This window comes from Centruroides vittatus, unplaced genomic scaffold (assembly GCF_030686945.1).
Source record: "Centruroides vittatus isolate TY-2023 unplaced genomic scaffold, ASM3068694v2 contig_391, whole genome shotgun sequence".
Taxonomy (NCBI): Eukaryota; Metazoa; Arthropoda; class Arachnida; order Scorpiones; family Buthidae; genus Centruroides; species Centruroides vittatus.
The window spans coordinates 2763353-2776230 of record NW_027122207.1 but is presented as its reverse complement, the minus strand read 5'-3'; the positions used below and the strand labels follow the sequence as shown (position 1 = coordinate 2776230).

The 12878-nt window shown below is 29.4% G+C and overlaps 1 protein-coding gene across 1 annotated transcript in view; it reads right to left on the bottom strand.

Moving 5' to 3' along the window:
- LOC136975904 (plexin-B-like) overlaps positions 1 to 5300 on the bottom strand; it is a 302414-nt gene extending 297114 nt beyond the window's left edge. The window contains exon 1 of the mRNA XM_067271069.1: positions 5121 to 5300. The gene's annotated coding sequence lies outside the window, so the exon portion shown is untranslated. The remainder of the gene's footprint in view (positions 1 to 5120) is intronic.
- Positions 5301 to 12878: the final 7578 nt, after the last annotated feature.

The window sequence follows — 12878 nt, the reverse complement described above, 5'->3', positions numbered from 1 at the left end:
AAATTATAGATTAGTTTAAATTACATTTTTATAGTGAAATTTCTTATTGTAATATTATTAATTACATTCAGAAAATATATAAAAGAATAGAACAATATAAGAGAATTTTATATGAAAGGAAAGATCATATTGCATTATTTATTGCTAGACCATTTTATAAAAATTTAACGCCCTAAATATAAAAACTGTTTTAATATATAATTCATAAAGTTTGCAATCTTTTCGTACGAATTTTACAAACGTTTGTAAAGTAAAATAAACCAAATCGATTGGAATTGAGTTATAAGCAAATATAAATCACTTTGTTTCTTTGCATTAAATTGTTTTAAAACATGAAATGTATAAATCTGATAGGGAAAATTAAATAAGTCTATCTTGTTAACGAGATAAACATTTTAATACTGAACGTAAATAAATAACCATTACAAATTAGTTTAAATACTTTTGATTTATTTCATATTTAAAACAGTAACGTAAACTGTACTCAAAATAAAGTCTATTTCGAGTTGCAATCAATGAATCCGAAAAGTAGGAGTTTGGAGCTAGTCTTTGTTATATTTCTCCATTAACTATGTTTCCAACTACAGACACATTCTATTAGAGTACACATTCTCCATTTAAAAGCACTATGCCTATAAAGTCCCGGAGGTCCTCCTGCATTTCTCTAGATTCCATCATCCAAGCTGATCAGCATGTATGCTCTTCCTTCTATTATAATAGAAATTCATGCAAGCCATACAATAACCACGAAAATATATTCTAAAGCATTTCGTAGAAAATCAGAATATAGTTATTTATAATACCTTTTAAAGTTTTATAGACCAGAAGAGATCTTTAAATGATATCATTTTATCTATAATATTACTGCCATTTTTTAAATAGTTTATAATTAAAATAATTTTTTATTTTGAAAATAAAAGCTTTAGTTTAAAGATTTTAAAAATAAATTTTAAGAGCAATTTCTGAAAAAATGCACAGAATATCTGTTGAATATTTTCCAATAGACATTTATTATTTCTAACACTTCGTACCGATATAAATTATTTACGAAACAAATTTAAATATTGTTTCAGTTATTCTTATAAAAATGAATTAAAATTCTCTAACAGTAATTTTAAAAATGTCATCTATTTAAATTTATTTGTGAATAATTTTAATGGCCTTTAAACGAATTAATTAATTTTATTATTTTTAGTCTTTCTGTAATAATATTTGCGCAGGAAAATGACAAAGCTTAATAATTCTGAAAACTTCTCGGATAAAAGAAAGAAAATAACGTATCTGCAACCATATTTAAATAAATTTATTTATTTTTAAAGTTTGTTAAAGTGGACGGCAACAAGAAATTTCGCTTTAAAAGTTATTTTCTTATAATTTTATGAGATAACACAAGAACATCAGACATGGATCAACTCTATTCAAATGATCGAGTTTAGGAAAGAAAGGAAAAAGTGAATACAATCACCACTATATTCATGCAGCATTTCCGTATTCTGAAGGAGTTCTAACTTATTTTGAAGAGACGGTAAGCAGCATTCAAATACTTCACTTTAGCAAGATTCACCAAGTAATCTTACAGTAGCAATATCTTAGGTCATCTGCATAAAAATGGCACAATTGTAGATGGTTTGAAGTGATGATTGACTCCTTGAAAATGAAATTTTCCAGATGTCATAGAAATTCTCATGTTTTGCATAATATTGAACGATAAACATTTCAGCTTTGGTTCTCCGCCTATTGTATATAGACTACATATATATTCATTTATTGTATGAATAACTGCTGTAGTATTTTGCATATATTAACAACTGAATATTCATAAAATTATTTTACAAGATGTAAGTTATAATACATTTGATGTAGTAAGTGTAAAAAAGTATTTTATTATTCAAGTCGAGGGACGTGTTTATATCATCTATAAAAAGATATTAATAAAAAATTTAATCGCTTAACCGATTGACATGATTGAACAATCGGCTTTCACTATTATTATAAATATCCTTACAGCACTTATAGCATATACGTGAATGGCGCTGCTGTAAGAAGAGTGAGGGGAGAAGAACTATAGCACTTAGAGTCTAAGCTATATTTTCCCTTGCCTTTAATCCATCATTTTACTAGACAGCGGTGGCTGTTACGTCAGATAGACGTACTTCCCGTTAACCACGGCTCAATGAACTTTTGGTAGCCATATTAGAATTTCCTCTTCATTCCTAGTACCAATTTGGCACCTGGGACCTCCAATCGATCTAACGATTTTCCGGTGATTGTTTTTAAACAGCGCAGGGAGGAGAAGTTTGGTAATTGCACTTTCTGAATGTCAATTCAACCAAAAAGTATCGGGTTTCGCATTAGTCATGTTTGTCTATCAATATTCCAATGTTTCAACTCTGGTCCTGCATAGAAAATAGATAAATATTCAGGAATTTAGATAAATATGTCGATAATAAACCTTCTAATTTATTTGTTCTATTTATGATTTCGAAAATTTCTTTAGATTTCCAAAATTCTGCAGGTGCAACGACGTGCACCTGTTAGTTAGAAATTTCGAAAATGGTCGTAATAAATCGTACACATCTGGACATTGTAAGAACGAATATGTCAAGAAAGGTCACTTAATGTTTTAGACGGGAATTTCGCTCACCCAGCTTAAAAGAAAGGGCAGGGAGGGATGAAAAAGGAGGATGTGGAAGGAAGTAATGTCAGTGACACGGAAGAAATATAGGATTATATTCCCCCTTTTGAGTTCACAGAATTCAATTTTTGTCCTCCAATGCCAGTTTTGGTCTACGAAATAAAAATGTGAATAAATAAAAAGATGAGAATTTGTTTGATACTGAAGCCAGGCAATAGAAATATTTATATACACCGGAGAGAAGAATAGAAATGCCACCGTATAACAAATATAAGCTTACAATGTATTTTTCGTAAGAAAATTGTAGTTACATAACTTTTGCCTAAGAGGAGACGGGCGATGCTATTCGTGTTGGGAGGTTTCTAAAATGGTTCCAGCTAGCAAATTTGAGATGTAAAGAATGGTTGTGAATACACTTCAAACATGTGATGCAGTCAATTCTCTTAGAAATATTTAATATTTAACAACATATCCGGTGAGTTATTTACAATGTTGTATCAAATCTTTCATAGGATATATAAGATGAACTCACCAAAAATACATTCGACTATATAAAATTGGGTCACTTCTTGGCTTATACACAAACAATATTAAAAATAACCGAAAGTGATAAATTATTATTATAAAATTAAGATTGATAAAGTAAATATTATGATGATTATCGCCATTATTTATAAATAGTATATACAATTATAAACATCAAACAGCATCGATATAATATCACTGTTAAAAAATCTATGAACAAAGAATTTAAAAGCATTTTTTTGTGTGTGTGTATGCGTAAACAATTAAGAAACGACCTAAAAGTGTAAATTTATAAATGAATTTAAAAAAAATAGCCATCTGCTTCTTTTATTAAATTTATTGATTGTCGAAAATCAATTATAAAAATGTTCCTACACAGAAACATCTGGCGGGGTTCACCCAAAATTTGTGCAGATTTAAAAAGTTATTATGCCAACACGAACAATGCTCTTGTTATACACGTCCTCCCTGTTCCTTTATTGTTGTGTCAAAAAATGTGACATACAAAAATACAGTTAGATGTTTACGTAAGTTTTCAATTGACATTCTTTTTCAGTATTCAATTTGTTTAAAATTCGAATAGTTTCTTAAAAGAAACAATATTAATGAATTGTTAAATGCTTCTAATGTATACAATAATTACGAAAAAATTAATTTAATAGATGTTACGATATTTCCTAAGTTCTAAACAGTAGCGTAGGCTTGTGAATTAAATACAAGTGTTATTAAATTTAAAATGTTTACATTCTTTGTTTAAAATAATTTAAAATTTTACTTCAAAAATATGCATTTAAATGCCCATAAATAAAGATTTTAACCGCAAGCGTGTAAAAATAAGACTGCCACATTTTCATTAAAAAAGTAAAAACTTTAACTTGTTACTGTTTAGTATCCAGGATGAGAAGCGCTATATCTTTATTAGTAATTTATTCGGTGTGTAATAAAATATTAAAGTAAGCAGATAAGAATTCAATTATAGAAAGAAATTAATCAAAATTTCAACCCTTTTGAGGAGTGTTGTGGTTAATTTAAGCTGTTAACGAGGAGGTGTTCTTCTCAAAATGCATAGGAAAACTTGACAAGAAATTAATATACTTTCTACATAAAACGTCCATTCGTTGTAGAATTTCGAAAATTAAACTAAGCGAAAAGTCATCGATTCTGTGACACTGATATTTCACTGAAGAGAAAAAACATTTTCCAGAGTATTCGGGAACATCTAAAGAACGTGTGAAAGAAAATGAAACTCAAGAGAATGGATCTATGGAGAAAGATTCAAAGGATCATTAAACTATCCAACGGAGCACGCCGAAATTCAAAACAATATTTCACAAACAAAATGACAATCGACGGATTTAAAAATTGAGAAAGCAACGTTACTTTTCAATAAAATTTTAATTAAAATTTTTAACTATTGATATATTTTAACGACTGGGTTATTTTGTAACTGTTTCATACTTGTAACCGCGTTAATCTATGATGTAATTATTTCGGAAACGTTTTCTGGTTATGCTCTCGACATCTAGTGCTACACAGGAATTAGTAGAGTGTACGGTGAGTGTAGCGGCTGTTACATAAGATAAGCTTACGGTTTGTAAGTTTAAGAAGTCAAGTGAGTTTCAGCTATCGAACTAACATACAAAGCGGAATTTCCGAGTGGATTTACAGATGAGAGACTAGTTGAAAGCCTTGTCTTTCCTAGTTAAGAATGGATGTTTATTGTTACAAATTTTTAGCGGAGAGAATAAAGGCCAAAGCAAGACTTAAAGCGTCATCGTGTTTACGTAAGCGCCCAGTAGTAGAGTTACCGTGCACGAAGCGGAGCGAGTTGTCGACTGATATCCACGATCTTCTCTAGTTGTGAGTTTTATAAAGACTGCTCATTGTCTCACACCCAAGCTAAACCGATCGGAAACGGAAATCGGAAATTGGCCTCGCAAGATATTCGAACATGTCTTACCTGAGATAGGAGTGTAATCGTTGAATGGCCGATAGTCTCTATACCACGGTTAATGAAGTACCCTTGCGGTAGCTCGATACTGGACTTCAGTCGGCTACGATAGTACAAGTGTACAGCAGACAAACAATACAATCGCCCCTGGCTAGGCAACCACTGTACGGGGAGGACGGCCCAACGCTGGTAAAACGCCAGGGATGTACCACTTCGGCAGGGGTAGAAAGATGACGGCGCAAGAGCAGATCGATAGTGTGAGGACGCTAATAGTTAGGCGCCCATGGGGGATGAAAGGACCACATTCACCTGACCTATCACCTGCGGTGGCGCCACTGGACATCCGGTCTCCAATTATCTTATTTCCCACTATGGGGCGCTAATTTCGCTAAAGCTAATCTCTTCTCCAAACGCGTGTGTTACACAAACCGAGAAACGCCTTTCTGATCCAAGAAGCTCCCACTCCTAAATTGGAAAAGCAAGTTTAAGAAGAAGAACGAGAATCGCTTATCATTTGGTTCAAACAGACAGAATTCTAGCACTTACAAACTGATTTGTTTCAATCTGAGTGATGCCTTTGATCCGATTCGACAGATCGGTGCCAATGCCCTAATCCCTAATGCATTATAATACTTTAATCATTGGCATCGATATTTAATCTCTCTTCTAAGATCGATTTTATATCAGAACGATAACTTTATTCTCGATTTTTACGTCTTCTTTCCTCTTACATAAAAACCAAACTTTTCTTTTCATCACCTTATCCTTATCTTAAACGTAAAACAATAATTCACAACATCGTCAATTATAAACACAATATCAATGCAAAAATAAAAAACAAGAGAGGGAAAAAAATATGCTTTATACGGAATTATAAAAATTACTTTTTTTTATTTTTTTCCATTTCATCTCGAAACAGATAATGCATTAACAATGTTTTTTTTATTCATTAATTAGTAAATTTCCGTTAGAAAAACTAGGGGAAAAAGTGTTAAAGATTAAATCTATTCATAAAATTAAATTTTTTACTTAATTTTTTCATTTTATCATAAAAATAAATAACATATTAACTAATTTTTGTACACTAAACGATTTCGATTTAACGCATCTGTTAAACAATGTAATTAGTATTTATCTAAAGTAAAGTAATAATTTTGAAACCGCAGACTCAAATTTAATTAAAAAAGTATAGTAGAAGGGCTACATTTGGTAACTAAACAGCAGTTTTGCCAGCAAACAAGACCCGATTTGTTATTTTTAGCAATAGCTCTTCGATTTGTCATAGTAAATGTCGCGAGACTGAACAAACATTATAAACATCATACCCTTCTTAACTGTCTGTCTGATATGACATTCTTAGAAAATTCAACCTGATGGGAACCCAATCGCTGAGTGAATCCGTTATGAAACTTAAAATTAATGTTAAAATTGTCAAAAGATGTATATAAATGACGAGAAAGATAAATGCGCGGAAGATAACTCGAAGCGATAAACATCTACAAAAAAATGAGCTGGTGTTAATTATAGAATAGTACGATGCAGTGAAGTAATATAGTTCATATAAATTTACCAAATCGAATTGTAAAATGTTTTCTTAAGCATGAAATTTATCAAAATTAATTAAAAGAATCACAAATCGGATATTATAAATTGCGTCATGGTTGACTTTTTCTAGACCTCCTCTTGTCATGCATAATTTGATATTTGATATATTAAGAGTTAATAGCTTACAACAATGACCTAACCACTAAAATTATTAACCGTGAATTGTTTCTCTAAACTTAAAAAAAGTCTTCTAACATTTTATTTTAGCTTAAATTTGCGTATAATTACACGTATAAACTTAAGTATATAATTACAAAGTAAAAATATTTTACTCAGAAACCGGATAAAGAACAACACTTATCTCGATAAGTATACTTATCTCAAATTATGTAGACCTACGAATTTTAACGTTTCTTATTGTCATCCATTAGAAACAACAATAAACATGATTAAACTTCCAAAAAAGTATTTTAAAAATGATAAAAATATCTCGTTAATAACGTAATGGAAATTAATATAATTACTGCATTATTATTCTTTCAAGTTTCTTTTGTAGTCCTTCGAGAGTTGTTGAAATAATTTTTAAACGTAAGTTGCATGAGGAAAAAAAGCGTAGTAGCGAGCATTCTGGAGAAAAGACGTTTGTTTTTAAATCGATAGAGCAGTGTCCGTCATTATTTTTGTAATAATAGAAACAGGTTAAAAAAAGAGCACTTTATTTTAATAGCCTATCGTTGAAACTTTTTACTGAAAGGAATGTTGCACTTTTAGGAGCAGAGATTTTTTTTTTTTTGTAATAAATTTCTACCTGTATTAATAATAATAAAAAAGATAAATAAAACGCGTGTCTTTACTCAAGGCTAAACTTATTAGTCATTATTATTGATTAATTGGTAAAACTTTATCGAACTAATTTAAATTTGATCGGTACATAATAATTTTTATTCTAGAAAATTTTCTTTTGATGTTTTATTCATTTATTTCTTGCCAAAATTTTTAAACTCCGACAGCCAGCAGATAGCTGAAAATATCTGAAATACTAAGACGGTGATGCATGGTAGTCTATAGGTCCCAAGACAACGCAGATCGATTATTCTTGAGGAAGAAGCCCTTTTCTGTACTTTAGCTAACGATACCCAAGAGAATAAAATATCCAGTTTTTATTCAGAACTGCAACTGATATTTTTTTCATAATAATAATAATAATAATCGTTGAAAGAAACGACATAATATCTATTAACATAAACGAACAAGTTAAGATTTCTTTTCTTAATTTGTTTTAATATCTGGACTTTAAAGAAAAATTCGAAATATTAAAAAAAAATTGTTTAAAATTTACTTTAAATTACTTGCATTTTGCTCAAAAAACACTTGGTTTATAAAAGAAAAGCCTAATTTTATTTATTTATTTTTTCAAACAAATGAATTTATCTGCTGTTTCGAGAGAGGCTTCGACGGAATATGAATAAAGTTTTTGTGTGGATAGGCTGCACTTGAAGAGTGCTAATGACAATATACGATAAAGATGAACTGGAATATAAATTAATGCCGGAATTTATTTATTTTTTAAATTTTTTATCGTCATTAATATCCAATGTAAGAACCTTTACGCTTAAATATTCTATTTTTGAATATAGGCATAAGTATTAAATACAGAAACTTCATTAAATATTCAGTTGTAAGCGTTATTAAAAATTGAGATGAATATTTTTACTGAAAATTAAATACAAAAGATGTTTTCTACGCTTTAATCATTAATCAATGTCCTAAATTTTGCATATTTTTGCAATTTTCGAATACATTGGCTTTAATTTGTTCAACAATTTCCGCTTGTTTCAGGAATAACAATTTTCTGAGTATTCTAAGCATCATCATATCCGAAGATCAATAGAAGAGAAAATAAATAAACTTCATAATTACATTTTATTCCAGTAAACTTAAAAATAACGTTTATTTCAAATTTATCTGCAAACTTTCTATTTTATGCATTTATATGAGTGTAAGTAGGATTTAAATCGTTAAGAATAAGAATTATCTTATATGGTATCTTGTTAAAAAGGGTCGACGATGCGGGACATTGAGTTTTATTGAGGCCCAACATTTTATGCCATGCCTCAAGCAAATTTAGGAAGTAGAATGAATGCCGTAGATTTAACTTCGTTTCTTAATTTGTAACTTCTACTAGAAACTCCAACCATACAAACAACACTGTCATTTTATGGAACAATATCTTTATAATTTGCTATAGTTTTGTTGATTTTAAAAATGCCCTAAACGTATATCCTATATAAAGCTTTTATCACCATAAAACCATCATCACCACTTAAATAATAATTAATTAATATTAAGGTTATCTACACTTAAAATTTATTCACCACTAAAACATATAGTGATTGTAATTCAGTTTCTAAATGACAATATAAAACTTGGCTAAAGAAGTATAAATATGATTCCTACACGTATATAAATTTATATAAGCTTTATATAAATATAATGTCTTAGTAGAGGCTTTGAACACAAGCTTAGAATTAAAAAATAAATAAATAAACTTAACCCGATTAGCCATTAATCTGAAGCTTAACCTTTCATTACCACGTTATTAACGGATGGAGAAAGTGCAGACGTCACGACAGACGTTAGTCACATAATGAAACGATCTTCGTTACGACGGGAAAAATCTGTAAGAATCACTGTTACAGTTTAGCAAAACGATTAATGTCTCTTGCAAACTAACACGTTTCAAGCCGTCAACAAGAGAAGACGCATCGAAGCCGTTTCCTTTATTGATTTCTTTTGCTCGCTTTACTTCGACTTTTTCCAGATATATAACAAGAGAGAGTCTGGACTAGTGGATACGATTGACTACATCAGAATAGATCAAACGTTTTTCACCGCTATTGTTGCCCAGAGGAAACTGCTGGGATGGGGTGAGGTGACATCACAATGAGAGCGTTCTACCCCAAAGCGGTTTTCAATTCAAGCTGAGACCAACTGACCGAAAGCTTGTATAAAGAAGGATCTACAGTCATCCAGTAAGTGTAACGCAAGAAATTGAATGGTCAGAATAGAGATTAGAATAGTGTTTAGATAATTATCCGTTGGTTCACTATTGTCGTTCGACGTCATTGTTGCATCTAGTATTTTTTTAATTTTTTTTTTCCTTTTTCAATTGTGCACCACCTGTCTGCAGTGAAGGTGTACGGAGTAAATTGGTAACTTCCTCGGAGAGCTTTTTCTCGACACCAGATGGCATGGCGGTCGTTGACACAAAAAGTATATTATTAGTCGAGCCGGAGTGAATTGAACAACACCTTTTTCTGCCACACTGAGGAATTTTTATCCTTTTCTGACTTTCCGGTGTTTGAATATGTTAATTTAGGGTTGCAGATGGTAACAACTACACCATGTCAAATTTGAATTTCATCAAAACGCATCGTAGTATTATTAAAAAAAATAATAATAATAATAAAAAATAAATGAAAAAATCCACCAGTTTATTAGGCGACTTCTAAACATGCATTGCTTATAGAGTTACCTATAATAAAAGGAGATGAAAGACAAACAAAGTTCGATACTTTTAAACTTCGATAAAGTTTTTAAACATTTTATTACACATTCTAAAATTAAGTAATTAGGAAAAGATTATAAATTAAGACTATATCAATGCTTAAATTTACTCATAATTATCAGTAATAGCGTCATAAATCTTCGTCTCCTGAAACAAAACTTTATGGTAATAGCAATAAAAGATTAATTTAAAAAATTAATATCTTTCTAAAATGCTATTGATTAAAATTATTGCTTAAACGTATTTAAAATCATTTAATTGAATAATTTGTATCCGCCTTTTTTATTAAAATGAGATAATTGGATTTCTTCGCCAGTTTTTTCGTTTTTTTTGTTTTTCTTTCAAAATAAACTTCTTTATAATGTTATATAAAATTGCAGGATATAAAAAAATGTAATAAAATTGTGATTATGTTAAAGAATCTTGAGATATTAATAGACAAATGGATTAATTAAATATATTTGGTAAGTTTAATTATTAATGTTTAATTTCTGCTGTGATTTTCATTAATACAGTTCATTTACTTCAATTTTTTTACCGGAAAAATTAGTAAGTAGTTTTTAATGTAATACTTATGATATAAAATAAGTAATTATATTAATTCTTTAAAATTCTTATTAGTTTATTACCGTTAAATTAGATTTAAAGTGCATAAAAAAGTTATATTTTTATAAATAATTAAATATTAAACCTCAATAAGTAAAACGTAATTTTTCACATTAAATGATGTAATTTATTTAAAACTTTAAATCAGATTTTTAACAACGATAAAATTAAATTGATGCTACTTTAAACAAGCATCATGTTAGAAAACCAACAAATGTATTTTTTTTAATGGTTTCATCTATAAGTTTAACTCAAATTATTATTATTTTTTCTTTTTCTTAACGTTGTTTGAAGATATAATAAAAGAAAACTGATCTCTCTCTCGTAAGATAAATGGTGATTACATATATATAAAAGGTCTAAAGAGATAGTTTCATTCTTTTAACGTGTTGGCTACGAAAAGGAAGTAGAAACTGAAGATTAAAAAGAAAACAATAAAAAAATCGTCTAGAAGACAGATGTGTTTCTTCTACGAAAGTTGTTATAACAGAGAAGTTCTGTAAAGAAAAACTAACTCATGACATCTTAGGCACCTAGTTAAATTAAAATGATGAGTGGCGCAAGCATTTATATCAGTGAAACAAAAAGTGTCATTGTTCTACTATCTTTTAAAATAACGCATGCTCAATGTAATTTCGATTCTTTAAATATTAATAACATATCCTGTTGGAGAATTATATGCATAGTTTAAAAAAAAAACTTTCCAACTAACAAAAACAATAAAAGCACTGTTGCACGAATAGCATCTAACAAGTTGGTTGACTTAAATGGTATGAATATAATAAAATGGTTTTTTCTTGTTATGAAATTAATGCTTTATTATGTCTTATAAGATTAATAGAAAAGATACATACATAACAAAGTTCAATTCCATTCTTTTTTTTAATAGATTGAACTCTAAATAAAGAACAGGCTTACACACTAGCGCAATTATAAGAATAATTATCATAATTATTTTAAAATAATGAATGTAAACAATGGATATAGAATATTTTAACTTCTAGATCGACATTCCATATGTAGCTATAATAGTATTGACTCTAGAAGCCTACCCACCAAGAAGGCCTCTGATATATTTGTATGCCATATATAATTTTTCAACTTAAAAGTTTTAGTATAAACATGGAAAAACATCTGGTGGACTATTTTGATAGAACTGATCTTTCATTTTTTGCTTTGAATTATTTTCTTGGTATAACAATAAAAGTAGAATAAAGGCCTAGTTTTTTTGCTACGTTCAAACTTTATGAATCCACTTGAGTTATTCTATATAAACATTGATAAGTCTTCATAATCGATAAAAGCAATGTTGAGAGGAAAAAGCGGTTTGTACTGACTACTGCCTTCCGCTTTATGACACAACAGAGCGCACGATATGACCTTTTCCGAATTCCAACGAAAAATTTTTTTCTCTCTTTCGGTTCTTCTCTGTAAGAAGTAGAAAGTAAGCATTTATCTGTTTAATTCATTAATAATACCATCAAAAATGATTATTTATTTCAAATTTATACAGATTACATCGTTTTTGCTTAAAAAATTTATTTTTAAATAGATAAACACAATCTACTTAAAAATATGAAATACTCAAAACAATTTATCTAAAAGCTTCTTTATGTTTATATAAGAGAGAAGCTTTTAGGGAAAAATGTTTAAATTATATATATATATATATAATTTAACAATAAAAATATAAATTTATATTAAAGACAAATTAAGTTAACGAATTAAATGAATACTTTTATAACACTCAACAATCTGGACTAGCGTGGATGGGTTGAAAGTTTGAAATTTTATAATCAAAGTTATCGTCAAAATATGTATTTAAGGCCTCTTGACACGAGTTTAGAGATGTTTTAAGTACCTAATATCATTAGAAAGAGGTATCTCTTGCGGATAAAACGTCCGGTTGACTTCCGATATTCCTTCCGGAAACAGATAAAAGCCGAAAAATGTTCGAGTGCATCTCTTTTTGCTATACTCCGCCGATCTCATTTCGTAGGAGATACAAGACTCAGGAAGCGGCGATAACACTTTCGGTAGTCGACCAG